The 12,853-nt window shown below is 46.3% G+C and overlaps 1 protein-coding gene across 2 annotated transcripts in view; it reads right to left on the bottom strand.

Moving 5' to 3' along the window:
* GULP1 (GULP PTB domain containing engulfment adaptor 1) overlaps positions 1–12,853 on the bottom strand; it is a 918,177-nt gene that overhangs the window by 249,985 nt on the left and 655,339 nt on the right. The gene's annotated exons all lie outside the window — the stretch shown is intronic.

Consider the following 12,853-nt stretch of genomic DNA (forward strand, 5'->3'; position numbering starts at 1 on the left):
CAAGAAAAATATACATAAGGCAAAAACATTTTTATTGAAAGTCATATTTTCAAACATAAAAAACTGTGATTATATTCAGTATATATAGAAGCCAGCTAAAATTACAAGAGGATATATTACAGAAATCGATTTTGGGTAATGTGTTCACTTTCAGGGAAAAGGAATTATAATAATACAAGTTAACCCGTGCATGATACTCATGCATTCTAGTCAAATTAAGCTACTTAAGGTGTTAAAAAGGTTCTTGTCATGCATTTGGGCCATAGCCCAGGCCTCCTCAGGGGAAGAGCGTTACTTCCTGATGCAAGCGCCCTTTTTTAATGTGGTTTTGTCCACATGTCCCCACCTCATCATTTTTCTCCATCACCTCATCCTTCATCTTTATCGCCACATCTATCCAGATGTCTATCCAGACACATGGATCTCTCTCAGCGATCCTGAGTATCAAACTCCTCTCGCTCTGTCACCCCCGGCAACCACCAACCACTCCCCACTGTCCCCCCCGGCAACCACCAACCACTCCCAACTGTCACTTCTCCTTCAAGAAATATATATATATTTTTTTTAAATCTTTATAAACACTTTTAATAATTAACAAATTAAATTAACAAATTAAAAACATCTTAGTATACCAAATTTCAGCCCTTTCTGAGTTTTTTTCCCCACACACACTAAGAATTTAGTAGGTCAGTGTATAACTCCGCCCAGCAGGTGGCGCTGCAGCTTAGTTTTTTTCTTCACACACAGACACACGCCACTAGGCTTTTATATAGTACATAATAAAAATGTATTAATGTGTTCCCAACAGTCTCTTGTTTCATCCTGTAATTGCGCATGTGCAAACTTAGAGGGGTGTCTTTTGACCAGAAACCTCATCTTCCCCTTCGTGTACAATGGTTATTGCTTCCATACAGGCCCGGCGCTCCCATTAGGCAAGGTTAGGCACTTGCCTAGGGCGCCGGGCTCTGGAGGGCGCCTGGAGGGCGCCACAGAATAGTAAATGACTTTAAAACTGTGCGGCGATCGTTGACCATACCTGTCACAGCTGCCGCACAGCATTCAGATGCACGGGGAGGGGGTAAGAGGCTATTTTGTCACCACCGCCGCCTCTCTGCTCCGTCTCCTCCCATCCACTTACTAGTGTCTGTGAGTGGAGGAGATGGAGCAGAGAGGCGGCGGTGGTGAGACAAGGTAAGGAGAGGAGGGAGGATGGAGGCGATTTTTGCAGGGGGGGGGGAGGGCGCCGTTTTTTTAAAAATGCCTAGGGCGCCGTGGACCCTAGCACCGGCCCTGCTTCCATAGATTGTAAGCCTGTGAGCAGGGCCCTCTTACCTCTCTGCATGTATGTATTACCCATGATTGCTTTATTACTGTTTGTTCCCAATTGTAAAGTGCTATGGAATCTGCTGGTGCTATATAAACAAATGTTGATGATGATGATGATACTGCGTGCTGAAAATGTTTCTTTTTTTCATTGATTTATAAATGTTCTGAAAAAGTAAAACAGCAAAGGGAAAGGAGAGGTGCCTTTGTGTAAGAACAATTTTGCATTTATTTACCTAGAAAGTTCAGCTACTGCAGTATCCTATAAGCCAAAGGGGACATATGAGTGAGGAAAGCAGCAGAATATACCTATTTATCAATAGGCCCTTTAATCCAGCAATAATTAGGATTATTACTTATTACTGCAAATTACTAAAGCTGTCATGGTGATAGTAACCCAGAGCAATAATGACTAACTTATTGATTTTCAATGCCATGGTCTACAGGTAGGCGCATAAATGCTCACACACTCAGTGGAGCTGAAAGCCAGTAGATCTTACTACCAGTGGGTGTAATCACCAGTGGTATCCCTTTTATGTATAGGATGAAGCAAGAAAAAATCCCATTGATAAATCAACCCGCTATTCCTTTCAGTGCGTTTGTCTATCCTGTCAGTGTGTCTTCCAATCCTGTCAGTGTACCTGTCTGTTGTGTCAGACAGTCTCAAACCCTGTCAGTATGCCTTTCAGTTATGTCAGAATGTCCTCCAGTCCTATCAGTCTGTCCCCCAGCCAACTAACATTGACTGAGCTTGGAATTTTTTAAATACTCTGAGGATGGGAGACAATAATAATTTGGAGCATTTCCTTCCTATTTTGTTCGGCTTGCATTGATACTACATGCAATTTACAGTACAGGCCCAATGTAGTAAAAAAATGACCCTGCAGGTGCTGCTAATATCAATTGGTTTGCATTATTTTTCTTATGGTCAAGTAACCATATAGCCTATAAAATAGAGATGTTCACTGACCCCCGTGTTCTGGTTCTGGTTTTGGATCTGGATTAACTCCGTGTTTTGGTTTTGGTTTTGGTTTTGGCAAAACCTCCCTTGCATGTTTTGGTTTTGGATCCCGATTTTTTTCTTTCTAAAATCCCTATTCTTTTTTTGCTAAAATCACATATTTACTATTTCTTTTTCCCCTACATTATTATTAACCTTAATAACACCAATTTCAATTAATTTGTAGTCAATTTTGACCACCTCACAGATGACAATATTATATTCATACACTTTCAAACAAACACTGCAGATTTAGAAGACCAAGCCTGCTGGACCTATTATTTGTATTTCAGCAATGACAATTAGCAATGGAGCAATTGAGCTCTCGTCTTTGTGTGTAACCTATATAACACCGTACAATTTGACTGCAAATTCAGAAGACCAAGCCTGCCAGCCCTTGTATTTCTATTTCAGCAATGACAATTAACAATGGAGCAATGGAGCAATGGAGCTCTCCTCTTTGTGTGTAACCTATATAACACAGTACAATGTGACTGCAGATTTACACCAAGCCTGCCAGCTCTAGTATTTGTATTTCAGCAATGACAATTAACAATGGAGCAATTGAGCTCTCGTCTTTGTGTGTAACCTATATAACACCGTACAATTTGACTGCAAATTCAGAAGACCAAGCCTGCCAGCCCTTGTATTTCTAATTTCTATTTCAGCAATGACAATTAACAATGGAGCAATGGAGCTCTCCTCATTGTGTGTAACCTATATAACACAGTACAATGTGACTGCAGATTTACACCAAGCCTGCCAGCCCTAGTATTTGTATTTCAGCAATGACAATTAACAATGGAGCTCTCCTCTTTGTGTGTTACCTTTATAACACTGTACATTATGGGACTGCAGATTTAGAAGACCTATTAATTCTATTTCAGCAATGACAATTAGCAATGGAGCAATGAAGCTTTCCTGAATGTCACTATAGACTTTGAAGAACACTGCTACACCCTCCTTCAATTCTACCTATGACACTGCCCAAATGCTCTACAGACTACCAAGAACTGTGCTACCCCTTCTGTGTCCCTCTTGAAATGGCGCTGGATCGCCGTGGAGGGCGGTAATCCAAAAATCGCGAGAGCCGAGATCCGACGACATGACGATGACGTTTTGCCTCATTTTCAATTCTGAGGGCGCGCGAAAGTCGGCTCGGTACTCGGATCTGCTAAGTTTGGGTATGTTCGGTTCTTGGGAAACCGAGCCTGAGCATCTCTACTATAAACTAATCCTTATCACTTGAATTCCATAGAAAATGTTTTACAAAAATGTTAAATCATAAATCATGTTTCACATTTGTACTGTTAATGTTTTTATGTACATTGAAACATTTGAGTGTATAAATGTACTTTCCATTCTAAACTGTGTATGCATAGTGCAATATATGTGTAAGAACGCTTACCTGTCCTCGCTCCAGCGCCGGCAGCCGCACTTCTGGGTTTGCGGAGGGGAGGTCACGTTGGATCTCTCATGTGACCCTGAGGCGGGGAATTCAAAATAAAAAGGAGGATGTGGCATCATACCTGTGTCAGACCAACAGGTTAGTCCTCCTGACTCTGTCCTTGTCTCTCCAGAGCTCTGTTGATATTATCCTGTGTTCCTGTCCTGGCTCCCGGGTTACCTGCATCTTTGAACTCTCCTGTGTACCGAACTGGCTTGTATACCATACTACTCTCCTGTCATTTTCTGTGTACCACTGCCCTCTGACCTGTGTACCAAACCGGCTTGTATACCAGACCACTCTCCTCTCAAATCCTGTGTATTGCTGCCATCTGACCTGTGTACCGAACCGGCTTGTATCCAGACTCTCCATCTGCTCTGCTCAGACTGTCGTCTCCTGCCGTTTATTGAAGACCACAAGACCCTCAAGGTACCTAATTACTACTTCTATTATATTGTCAGTTTCTTCCATTTCGCTCACGTCTAGGGGCTGTTAGACTCCGCGCCTTGCTAGGTCAGCGCAAATCTAGACTGAGTGTATCCCAAGTGTGACAATATGTCCCACAGAAAGCATATGAAGTAATTTCACAGTTCGACAGGGTTCTGTGGCCTTCCACTATACTGGGAAAACATTAAAATGCATAGCAGGGAAGATTTCCCCAAATAACACACCTGTGATATAACCTTTTTCCAAACCAAATAAAGACACGGACACCAAATTAAAGTTGGAATGAATGACGGTATTTATTACAATTTAAACTAAATAGGACTGTAAGGTGGACGAGAGCAGGGCAGTCAGGAACGCAAAACCAATAAAGGTGGAAAGGTCAGACCATAGTAACACCAACCCAGGATCATACCTTATCTATTGGCCGGTGCTAAGATCAAGTCCAACGGCAAGACTACGCCCCCTATTAACTCCGCCAGTATAAACCATACAAAACTGGCCAATGGTCCTCCTAACATACGGACCAACCATGGTATGACACCATAACCACAGAGAGGTAGTGACCTATGACAAGATCACCTGAGCACCATATGTACAGTTACCGACTGCACTGCTCTCCTACCACGCCGCATGTACTTATACATAAGGCCCGCCAACTACAGACCTAACCACCCCTCTCAATCTCCAACACAACTGATCAATAAAATAACGGACCCCTTCATCCGACAGGTGAACACCGTCTAATCTGTATAAGAAAGCGAACTCTGCTTTCAACAAAGGGTGCTTGATAACAGAACCACCCAAATCACAGAAGATTTTGCTAGCCACCTGATTTATCTAGCGGACAGCCGCTGCGATGTTAACAGCAGCCATAGATGATCTCCAATGACGTCTAGGGACAATATAAGACCAACACAATTTAAGATTAGGCCATCTACTAGAAATCACAGACATGTCCTGACGGATTTTAATGATGATTTCCAGGGTTTTAATTTGACCTACATCATTACCACCAGCGTGAACGACCAACACATCAGGAACACCATGTAAGACAATTTCTTCTGACAGGAAAGGGAGAAAATCTACTCATTTTAAACCTCGCTTCCCTATCCATCTAATGGCAACGTTATCCGATAACCAGGGACAAATACGGGATAAAGAGTGTCTGTTCGCCCAGAAAATGTAGGAGTGACCCAGCACCCAAATGGATATCTTAGAAGAATTCAATCCTAAAACGAGATAATAAAGGGGGGAATAAGCAAGGGACCACGAAAAACCAACAAGCAACGGAAGAAACACCTTATAACCTATCTTGACATGACTCAAGGACCCATAAATAAAGATATTATCTACAATAACAAAAAACACCTATTTATAACTAGTAGGAGGGGGGGGGTGAGTGAATACTGGGATAAAACATTAATTCCAACCTTAAACCTAACAGAACGAAAGGAAAAGCAGCAACCCAGGTGAAGGTGAAAACCTGTGAGAAAAAAGCCCTTCAACGCCTAGCGCCCTGGGTTAACTTGCTTAGAGGAGAAAAGAGGTAGAGAAGAGCTGCGTAAAGGGAAAAGCACATGTTAAACATCAGGATGAATATAGGATTTATAACAGTCAGACTTCAATCTTCCTAGCCTTTGTATAGAAGCTACAGAAGCCCCACTTACTGCAGCTGCTGTGGCCGCTCCAATCCGAAACGAATGTGTTCCGAATTCTGATGATGATAAACTAAGGGCATTTAATGCGCTGCACATAACTGAATGACATTGGAATTTAGTAAGGGGGGAGCAATCTTCAGGAACTAGCCAAATCTCTGCCCCATGCGGCCTAATGATGGCGAAAATTTGACACAGTTTAACTGGACATATAACTTGATCCTGATGTTTACTAAGGGTAAACCAATGACCTACACCCACCTGATCCGTTTTAGAGCGCCCTTATTTTTACTTGAATGTTGTCGTCCGACAACACCACATGTTTAGATAGTAAAGCCGCTTCCATCTTATTTTTGGATTGTGCAACTATCTCGCTGACTCGCATAGCGCCGTGAAAAGCCAAGGAGAATGCTGCCGCAAACGGGGAACCTTCTAAATGGTCTGATGTCACTTCAGGCAAAATTAAAATCATATGAGACAATAATACGGGATCTATGGGCTTTCTCCTATCCTTGGGGGCGGGGTGAAGCCTAGACCATCCTTTTAAAGCTTTATTAATGAGGAACGATTGTCACTCACCGGACTGTGAGTGCTTCTTCCCGTATGTTTAGGAACCGTGGCCGTCCACCATCCTGAGGGTCTGCGCATGCGCAGCACTTTCAAACCCTTCAGTACCTGTTCCTTTAACTTAATTGGCAGATCAGGCAACACTCCCTATATTAAGCACCTGTGGTCAATACCACGTGGCCTGATCTTGGAGTCTCATTCCCCATGAGCCTCTGAAGGTGTTCCTGTGTTTCCTCGTGTATTCAGCGCTGCTGATTCCTGTGGTTTCCATACCACTTCTACTCCTGTGGTTTCCATACCACTTCTATTCCTGTGGTTTCCAGACCACTTCAACTCACCTGTGTTTCATCGTGACTGTTAGCTGATTCCTATCCGCTGCCTCCGTGCACTACAGTCTTCAGACCACTTCAACTCTCCCGTGTTTCATCGTGACTGTTAGCTGATTCCTATCCGCTGCCTCCGTGCACTACAGTCTTCAGACCACTTCAACTCTGCCGTGTTTCATCGTGACTGTTAGCTGATTCCTATCCGCTGCCTCCGTGCACTACAGTCCTCAGACCACTTCAACCCTTCTGTGTTTCATCGTGACTGTTTGGCTGATTCCTATCTGCTGCCTCTGTGCACTTCAGTCTTCAGCTCATCTCATCTCTCCCGTGTTTCCTCGAGTCTGCTACAACTGATTGCTATCCGCTACTCTCCGTGCTCAACAGTTCCAGCTCAGCTCTGCTCTCCCGTGTTTCATCGTGGCTGCACCTGCTGGTTGCTATCCGCTACCTCCGTGTACCTGCTGAGTCCTGCTGGCTGCTACTCCTCAGTGCTACTCGTCCTACAACAGCTGATCCGCTCTCCGTGCTTCTCCGTGTTCCCGCTGGTCTCTACTCACCAGTCTGCATCGGATCTGCGCCTCACTGCTTTCATCTCATCTAGACCATCGCTACTCTTCAGGGTCCTCCAGGAGTCCAGTTCTACATACTACTGCTTCCTGAGTATTTGTTCCCCTGCTGGTCTACCTACCTGTGCGCTGCAACTACTTGATTACCGCTTCATCCTCCTGGGACTTCGCATCCTGCCGGCCTCCCGCCGTTCAGGTATCTCTGCACTCCTGTCTGACAGCCTGCTCCTGAACCACGGTATGCATACTTCTCATTGACTGTGCTGGTGTATTGCATATCTTGCTGGACTGAGTTGCTCTCCTCTGGAGTTTACTATCTGCTGAGACTATTACCATCATTGACTGTGTTATCTGTTGCCCGGATAGTTTCAGTGACTTTATATTATTGCAATGCTGTTCAGTCATTACTATATTGTGCATGTCATTGTGGATCAAGTTCAAGGTGCCCGTGTATCCTCTGTATTGCAGTCTCTCCCCGTGCTCCTCCTCACATATATATTCAGTGGTACAACTTGCTAGAGGCAGACCACTGATCCCTGCTTCCCGTGTCACCTGTTCCAGTATCCTCTCACATAGCAGTGGTACAACTTGCTAACGCAGACCACTGACTCCCCGGATACCTCCACTTGGATTCCATTCCTTCACCCTGACAGCGGTACAACTTGCTAACCGCAGACCGCTGACTCTCATCACCTCCTCGTTTCTGTTGGACATTCCTCCTCACTATAGCAGTGGTACAACTTGCTACCGCAGACCACTGACTACCCTCACGTGTCCTTTGTCCATACAGTTCCTCGTGTATTACTACATATATATCACCAGTGCTGCTAGTCATAGACTTTACTGAGCATCTCTATCATCTGCTGTCTCCTGTTCCGTGATCACCCTGCTACCAGAGTACCATATTACCACCTATACTGCTCTGGTAAGCTTACCACCTGGTGATCCCTGGGTAAAGACTCCTAGTGCCCATGACAACGATTTAGTGGGATCTATCTCTAGCTAAAATAGCTGACATAGATGTTTTACTAACCCCCTCCTGGTAACACCCCCACATGAAGTCTACCATACCGTTAGGATCCCCCGGGACACGATAGGGACCGGACAACAGAAAGCTCTCCCATCGTTTCCAGGCTGCCCGATAAGCCTTCCACGTAGATGGTGCTAGAGAGGCCTCTGCCAAGAATCTTAGACCGGACCGACCATCTGCCAAACACAAGATGGACAAGATGTGCCCACGTGGTCAGCACGGGGGGCCAAGGCTCTAAAGCGCTCCCATTCAAAATGGGACAGGGAGTCAGCAATACAGTTGTATATACCAGGAACATGTTTGGCGCGAAAATTTATGTCGAAGTCCAAGCAACGAAGCACCAGAATGCGCAGCAAATTTACTGCCGGCTTAGAGAAAGCACTCTGACGGTTAATTGCCTGCACCACGCCCAAATTGCCTGCACCACGCCCAAATTGTCACACCAAAAGGAGATATTACGCCCTGCCAGCTGAGAGGCCCACAGCTCCAGCGCTACAATTATGGGAAACAGCTCCAGAACCAATAAATTCTTTGTAAGCCCACCGTCTATCCACACCACTGACCTTGGAAGAAAGCACCGAATCCTTTAGTGCCTGCGGTATCAGTGAAAAGATCTAACTCTAACGTGGAAATGGGAGGTGAAGGCCAGATCCTGGAACCGTTAAATTTCTGAAGGAATGTTACCCATATTGCTAAATCCTCCCTTATCTCGTCACTTAGTCTTATTAATGTGTGGGGTCTGTTTCTACCTGCTGTGGCCAACTGTAACTTCCTGCAGAAGATTCTACCCATGGGTATAACCCTACATGCAAAATTGAAAGATCCTAGCAATGCTTGAACCTGCCTAAGTGTACGAGAAGGAGAGGTCAGAGTACTGGATATCAAACTCTCCATTTTTTCTATTTTACCAGCTGGCAAGCAACAGCAGCCTGCAACGGAATCTATTTCTATCCCCAGGAACGACAAGCAAGATGTTGGGCCTTCTGTCTTATCCTTGGCTACCGGTACCCCCATAACCGAGAACAGAGCCTGAGCTGAATACAGTGTATCCGAGCATACTGAAGAGCTAGCCGGGCCTACGAACAGAAAATTATCCAGGTAATGAGCGATGCCCTCGTGCCCTGTGCCCGCCTGAATTGCCCAGTGAAGAAAGGAACTAAAGGATTCAAAGTAGGCACATGACAAGGAACACCCCATGGGAAGGCATCTGTCAATATAATATTTGCACTTGATCTTAAAACCCATGTAACGGAATGATTGCGGGTGCAGGGGAAGTAGCCTGAAAGCCGACTCGATATCTAATTTGGCCATAAGTGCTCCTGGCCCAAATCCCCGAATGAGCATCAAAGCCTCTTCGAATGACTGGTATACAACAGAACTTATGTCCTGATCAATGGCATCATTGACGGAATTGCCTGCAGGATGTGACATGTGCTGAATTAGTCTAAATTTACCTGGCACCTTTTTAGGGACTATACCTACTGGGGATATGACTAAATCTGACAGGGGGGGGGAATCAAACGGGCCAATCATACGGCCCAGGCTTATCTCACCACAAATTTTCTCGTCAAGGATATATCGGGGAATACATATGCTGACTTTAGGTTCCTAGAGGCCCTGGCGCTAACAGATGTGCTAATAGGGAGCCTAAACCGTGACGAAAACCTTTGCTTAGAAAGGAAGCCTGGTCCGCATTTGAATACAGTTTAAGCCACATTTCCAAGACAACATTACAAATGGGGGATTGGGCTTTAAGGAGCGCTGTTATCGTTGCCGCGGTTTCTGGAGAGGCCAGGGGCACTCCTCGGACACTCTCTGGCTGAATGCCCCCGCGGAAATAAGAGCAGATGTGTTTGTATCTGCAAGACTCTCCTCTGCCGCACGCCTCGTTATTGAATGCGAAGCACCTGTTTTTTGCAAACTGGGGAGCTCCACGTCTCCCCCCTTGCGGAAACCGATTCCACTGTGCCCCTGAACCGAAGGCTAAGCTAGCACGGTTTAGCTGCATCCATATCTCAACGTCTTTAACCCCTAAAGGCATGTCCACCCGTCCGTCTACTCTCTCTCGGAACAATTCGTCATATTTTCTCCAAGTTCCCGGGCGATCGTTAAGGAACATCTCGTTTATAAGGTGCAAATATTTCCAGACCTCTTCTGAGGCCTGAGGTCTCGTATCAATATAGCACGCTGCAAAGGAACAATAGCCCGACAGCCAGTTAGGGAAGGTTTTATAGGCATCCTCCCCTATACCCCCTTTTCCGCAGGCCGCTTCTAACTCTTTCCTACCTGCTTTAGTGATCTCAAACATGTCCATGAACCAACCTTTCTTAATCCGATCCCTAATGCAAGGGCGAATGCCCGCTAAAAGGGCGGTGTTTTCACATTGAACCATAGGGGTTCGACTCGATGGCGCTTTCGCCACTGTTCCTCGTCTATCCCCATCTAGATCTAGACCTACTGAAGTGAGAGTTGAGGATCTTAATCAACTTCCGAGGACCCTCCCCGATGAAGAGGGGGAGTCCTCGTCAGTGGACAACATTGGAGGGCTATGTGTCAGAACGTGTGGCAGGCTAACATCTAATAACTCACCGCTTGTGGTGGCCACTGCTTGCTGCCCGGCTCTTGCCGACCCGGAAGGTCCCGGCACTGCTGACGCCTCCATAATGCCCGACTGTTGTGAGGCTGGACCCGTCAAAACTCCTGGCGGCCCTGCTGCTGTCACCCGCCGGGGTATCGGGCAGCTCACCCGACCCCCGGCAAACTTACCTGCCTCCGGCGGTCCGCTCCGTCCTGGGCGCCGCCATCTTGGATTCGGGTCTGCGCATGCAACTTATAAAATCTTTGCCTGTCCTCCTATTGGCCAGGCAATCCTGGCGCCAAATACAAAAGGCACTTCCTCCAAACCCTCAGTGCCTGTTCCTCAGTTACCTTTTGGGTACCTTAGATGTGGCTACTCTGACCTATCTCGTCTGCAAAGCTGACACTCCATTCAGATACCAACTATCTGTACTACTCGTCTGCAAAGCTGATACTCTACTCACGTACCTGCTACTATCTCGTCTGCAAAGCTGACACTCCATTCAGGTACCAACTATCTGTACTACTCGTCTGCAAAGCTGACACTCCATTCAGGTACCACCTATCTGTACTACTCGTCTGCAAAGCTGACACTCCATTCAGGTACCAACTATCTGTGCTACTCGTCTGCAAAGCTGACACTCTACTCACGTACCTGCTACTATCTCGTCTGCAAAGCTGACACTCCATTCAGATACCAACTATCTACTCTACTCATCTGCAAGCCGACACTCCGTTCAGGTACCAACCATCTAGTCTACTAGTCTGCGAAGCTGACACTCTACTAAAGTACCTGCTACTATACTCGTCGGCAAGGCTGACATTCTATTCTAATACCTGTTATCCTACCTGCTGGGTTCCAAACTTCCCAAGAGGGCCTCGTGCAGTACTCTAGCAGGGGCCGCGACCTGCGAGCAAGACGCAGCTAAAGACCATACTGCCTTGCGGCAGTTCCTGGTGAACACCGTCTGCTCGTTAGACTGTTGGTGTAGTGCTAAACTGTGCAGACCCTAAGATTCGCATTGTAAAGACCTGCTATCGCTTGAGACCGTGACAGTAGGAACAGGCCAGACTTTTTCTTTACCATGACGGATCCCAACGTAGAACCCTCGGCAAAAGATATGTTACAACATTTACTTAACCGAGTGGAGCAACAGGATTCGATTCAGCGACAGCTCCAAGGATTCCAAAGCCTTGCTGCTCGCCTCGATGGTGTCCAAGTACCTCCAGTTGTCCAAGCGGCAAATCCTCCAGATCCTGTGGCCCCTCTTCCCTTCAATTCTACTTTGCGCCTCCCAACTCCTTCTAAGTTTGACGGGGACCCCAAATTATGCCGGGGTTTCCTGAACCAGTGTTCAATACAGTTTTAACTCCAGCCACAGAACTTCCACACTCAGCGGTCCAAGGTGGCTTATCTCATATCACTCCTGTCAGGCCAGGCTTTAGCCTGGGCTTCACCCCTTTGGGAACGTGATGATCCTCTACTGGCGGATAATGCTGCTTTTACAGCAGCGTTTCGTAGAATATTTGACGAACCCGGAAGAGTCACCTCAGCAGCATCTAGCATCCTCCGCGTTCGTCAAGGTTCCCGCTCAGTGGCTCAATATGTCATCCAATTTCAAACATTGTCATCTGAACTACGCTGGAACAATGATGCTTTAGTGGCCACCTTCTGGCAGGGCCTATCCGATAAAATCAAAGACGCCTTGGCTTCACAGGAGCTACCCCCCACACTTGAAGCTATGATTTCGCTTTGCAACAGGGTGGACCTTCATTTTCGCGAGAGGTCTTCTGAGAAGGACGCTTCCCGGCGTATACCGACCAGACTTGCACCTCACTTTTCCCGTCCTGTGCCGGAGGATGAGCCCATGCAAATTGGGCGCTCTCGTCTGACCCCAGAGGAACGTGACAGGAG

This window comes from Mixophyes fleayi, chromosome 7 (assembly GCF_038048845.1).
Source record: "Mixophyes fleayi isolate aMixFle1 chromosome 7, aMixFle1.hap1, whole genome shotgun sequence".
NCBI lineage: Eukaryota > Metazoa > Chordata > Amphibia > Anura > Limnodynastidae > Mixophyes > Mixophyes fleayi.